Source organism: Saccopteryx leptura, chromosome 3, assembly GCF_036850995.1.
Source record: "Saccopteryx leptura isolate mSacLep1 chromosome 3, mSacLep1_pri_phased_curated, whole genome shotgun sequence".
NCBI lineage: Eukaryota > Metazoa > Chordata > Mammalia > Chiroptera > Emballonuridae > Saccopteryx > Saccopteryx leptura.
Genome location: NC_089505.1, coordinates 60,671,826 through 60,677,116, shown reverse-complemented (window position 1 = coordinate 60,677,116; position 5,291 = coordinate 60,671,826).

The window sequence follows — 5,291 nt, the reverse complement described above, 5'->3', positions numbered from 1 at the left end:
TTTCCTCTAGGATTTGCTGTGCTGTTATCTATATCTCTGTGTTATGTATATATAATTTCATTAATCTCTTTATATTCTCTGACTCCATCCTCTCACTCCCCTTCCCTCTGACAGCTGTTCCTCAGGTCCCTGTGACCCCACCTCTGCCTCTATTCTGTTCCTCAGTTCACTTTGTTCATTAGATTTCATATGTAAGTGAGATCATATGATATTTTTTTTCTCTGCCTGGCTTATTTCACTTAGCATAAAAATCTTCAGGTCCATCCATGCTGTCGCAAAAGGTAAGATTTCCTTCTTTTTCATGGCCATGTAGTATTTCATTGTGTATATGAACCACTGCTTTTTAATCCACTCGTCCACTGATGGACACTTGGGCTGTTTCCAGATCTTGGCTATTATAAACAATGCTGAAATAAACATGGGGGTGCATTTCTTCTTTTGAATCAGTGATTTGATATTCTTAGGATATATTCCTAAAAGTGGAATAGCTGGGTCAAAAGGCAGTTTCATTTTTAATTTTTTGAGGAATCTCCATACAGTTCTCCACAGCAGCTGCACAGGTCTGCATTCCCACCAGCAGTGTAGGAGGGTCCCCTTTTCTCCACATCCTCGCCAGCACTTATTATGTGTTCTTTTGTTAATGAGCGCCATTATGACAGGTGTGAGGTGATATCTCATTGTGGTATTAATTTGCATTTCTCTGATGTTTAGTGATGTTGAACATTTTTTATATGCCTAGTGGCCATCTGTATATTCTTTTTGGAGAAGTATCTATTCAGTTCTTTTGCCCATTTTTTAATTGGATTGTTTACTTTCCTGGTGTGGAGTTTTAGAAGTTCTTTATAAATTTTGTTTATTAACCCCTTATCAGATGTATTGGCGAATATATTCTCCCATTGTGTGGGTTGTCTTTTTATTTTGTTAATGCTATCTTTTGCTGTGCAAAAGCTTTTTATTCATAGTTTGATATAGTCCCATTTGTTCATCCTGTCCTTTATTTCACTTGCTCGCGGAGCTAAATCAGCAAAAATATTGCTACGAGAGATATCAGAAAGTTTATTGCCTATGTTTTCTTCTAAGATATTTATGGTTTCACGACTTACATTTAAGTCTTTAATACATTTTGAGTTTATTTTTGTGAATGGTGTAAGTTGGTGGTCTAGTTTCATTTTTTTGTATGTACCTGTCCAATTTTCCCAACACCATTTATTAAAGAGACTGTCTTCACTCCATTGTATGCTCTTACCTCCTTTGTCAAATATCAATTGTCCATAAAGGTGTGGGCTTATTTCTGGGTTCTCTGTTCTGTTCCATTGATCTATATGCCTGTTCTTATGCCAGTACCAGGCTGTTTTGAGTACAATGGCCTTGTAGTATAACTTGATATCCAGAAGTGTGATACTTCCCACTTTATTCTTCATTTTCAAGATTGCTGAGGCTATTCATGTTCTATTCTGGTTCCATATAAATTTTTGGAATATGTGTTCTATATCTTTGAAGTATATCATTGGTATTTTAATAAGAATTGCATTTAAAGCCCTGGCTGGTTGGCTCAGCGGTAGAGCGTCGGCCTAGCGTGCGGAGGACCCGGGTTCGATTCCCGGCCAGGGCACACAGGAGAAGCGCCCATTTGCTTCTCCACCCCCTCCGCCGCGCTTTCCTCTCTGTCTCTCTCTTCCCCTCCTGCAGCCAAGGCTCCATTGGAGCAAAGATGGCCCGGGCGCTGGGGATGGCTCTGTGGCCTCTGCCTCAGGCGCTAGAGTGGCTCTGGTCGCAACATGGCGACGCCCAGGATGGGCAGAGCATCGCCCCCTGGTGGGCAGAGCGTCGCCCCTGGTGGGCGTGCCGGGTGGATCCCGGTCGGGCGCATGCGGGAGTCTGTCTGACTGTCTCTCCCTGTTTCCAGCTTCAGAAAAATGAAAAAAAAAAAAAAAAAAAAAAAAAAAAAGAATTGCATTTAATTTATAAATTGTTTTGGGTAATATAGATGTTTTATTCTTCCTATTTTAGATGTTTATTCTTCCTATTCCTAAACACAGTGTATGCTTCCACTTGTTTGTATCTTCCCTGATTTCTTTTATCAATGTTTTATGATTTTCTGAGTACAAGTCTTTAACATCCCTGGTTAAATTTTCTCTGGGGTACTTTATTTTTTTGTTGTTGTTGCAATAGTGAAGGGGATTGTTTCCTTAATTTCTCTTTCATACTGTTTATTGTTGGTGTATAAAAATGCCACTGATTTCTGAATATTAATTTTATATCCTGCTACCTTGCTAAATTCATTCATCATGTCTAGTAGTTTTTTGACAGAGACTTTAGGGTTTTCTATATACAATATTATATCATCTGCAAATAATGATAGTTTTACTTCTTCTTTTCCAATTTGGATGCCTTTTATTTCTTATTTTTGTCTGATTGCTGTGGCTAGGACTTCCAGAACTATGTTGAATAAGAGTGGTGAAAGGGGGCACCCCTGCCTTGTTCTTGATCTTAAGGGGATTGCTTTTAATTTTTGCCCGTTGAGTATGATGTTGGCTGTGGGTTTGCCTTAGATGGCCTTTATTGTAAGACCTGTGGATTTTTAAAGATGAATTCTTTTAAAACCCAACTCAGGTCATTTTTTAAATTTGAATTTTTTGGAATGACATTGGTTTACAAAACCTACAGGTTTCAATGCCCAGCTCAGTACAATACCATCTGCACCTGCACACCACATTGTACACTCTCCATCCCCGTTTTCTTTCTTTGTCCATATCCATCTACTCACAATCCTTTTTCTCTTTGTTTATTGCCACCCTGTTATCTGTATCTATGTGTTATGTACATATATATTTTTGTCTAACTCTTTTACCTTTCATCCAGTCTGCTCACCCTACTCTCCTCTTACTGCTGTCGATCTGTTACATGTGTCCATGTTGTTTCTATTTTATTCATCAGTTTATTGTGTTTTTTAGATTCAACAGATAAGTGAGATCATATGGTGTTTGTCTTTCTCTGACTGGCTTATTTCACTTAGCATAATACTCTCCAGGTTCGTCCATGCTGTCACAAAGGGTAAGATTTCCTTCATTTTTACGGCTAAATAATAGATCATGTGTAAATATGCCACTGTTGTATTTATCCACTCATTCACTAATGGGCACTTGTGCTGTTTCCAAAAATTGACTGTAGTAAATAATGTTGCAAAAAACATAGGGTGCATATATTCTTTTGAATTAGTGTTTTGAGATTCTTAGGATACATTCCCAAGAGTGTAATCACTGGGTCAAAATGCAGATTCATTTTTAATTTTTTTGAGGAAACTTTATACTGTTTTCCACGGTGGTTGCACAAGTATCCACTCCCACCCACAGTGTACAAGGGTTCCATTTTCTCCTCATCCTTACCAGCACTTGTTGTTTGTTGACTTATTAATAAAAGCCATTCTGACAAGTGTGAGGTGATACTTTATTGTGGTTTTAATTTGCATTTCTCTGATGATTAGTGACATTGAACATTTTTTCATATGTCTGTTGCCCATCTGTATGTCATCTTTAGAGAAGTGTCTAGTCAAGTTTTTTGCCTATTTTTTAATTGGATTGCTTGTCTTCCTGGTGTTGAGTTTTAGAATCTTTTTATAAATTTTGGTTATTAGCCCCTCATCACGTGTATCAGTGTATATGTTCTCCCATTCAGTGGGTTGTCTTTCCATTTTGTTAATGGTTTCTTTTGCTGTGCAGAAGCCTTTTAGTTTTATGTATTATAGTTTCATTTATTAATTTTTTGTTTTCCTTGCCCAAGAAGATATCATATATCAGAAAAAATATTGCTACAAGAGATGTCTAAGATTATACTGCCTATGTTTTTTTCTAGGATTTTTATGGCTTTGCAAATTACATTTAAGTCCTTTGAGTTTATTCTTGTGTACAAGGTAAGTTGGTGGTATAGTTTCATTTTTTTTACATGTACCTCACAAATTTTCTCAACACCATTTATAAATAGACTGTTTTTATTCCATTGTATGTGCTCTTTCCTCCTTTGTCAAATATTAATTGACCATAATGACAGTTTATTTCTGGGTTCTCTGTTCTGTTCCACTAATATAGATCAGTGGCTATATACCTGTTCTTATGCCATTAGCATGCTATTTTGATTACAATGGCCTTGTACTATAGATTGATATAGGTATTGTGATACCTTTTACTTTGTTCTTCTTTCTCAAGATTGCTGAGGCTATTCAAGTTCTCTTTTAGTTTCATATAAATTTTTGGAATATTTGTTTTAGATCTGTGAAAGATGCCATTGGTATTTTAATAACAACTGCATTGAATCTATAAATTGTTTGAGTAGTACGGATATTTTTAATAATGTTAATATTTTCAATTCATGAACATGGTATATGCTTCAATTTATTTGTATCTTTCTCAATTTCTTTAATGTCCTATAATTTTCTGAGTATAATGCCACTGATTTATGAATATAATTTTGCATCCCATTACCTTGCCAAATTTATTTATTAGGTCTGATAGTTTCTTGGTGGTCTTTGAGTTTTTTTCTATGTATAAAATCATGTTATCAACAAATAATAAGAGTTTTATTTCTTCTTTTTGCCTAATTTCTGTGGACAGAATTTTCAACAAAATGTTGAATAAGTGTACTGAAAGTAGACATCCATGTCTTGTTCCTAATCTTAAGAAAAATATTTTTAGTTTTTGCCCATTGAGTATGATGTTGGCTGTGGGTTTGTCACATATGGCCTTTATCATGTTGAGGTATGTTCCCAATATTCCAACTTTGCTAAGAGTTTTTATCATTTATGGGTACTAGATTTTACCCATTTTCTTCTGCATCTATTAATATGATCATGTAGCTTTTATCTTTCATTTTGTTTATGTGATGCATCATGTTTATTGATTTGAGAGTATTTTACCAACCTTGCATACCCAAAATAAATCCCACTTGATCATAGTGTATTATCTTTTTAATGCATCAATGAACCTAGTTTGATAATATTTTGTTGAGAATTTTAGCATTTATGTTCATCAGGCTATATTACACTTTTCAAAAGGCAATGTCTGTACAGTTAATAAGCTATGATCATTTCATTTCTATAAGGACAAGCTCATTATTCTAAAAAAACAAAACAAAACAAAAAAAACCTGGGCCTAACCAGGCAGTGGCACAGTGGATAGAGCATCAACCTGGGATACTGAGAACCCAGATTTGAGACCCCAAAGTCACCTATTTGAGCACAGACTCACCAGTTTGAGCATGGGGTCATCAGCTTGAGTATGAAATTATAAACATGACCC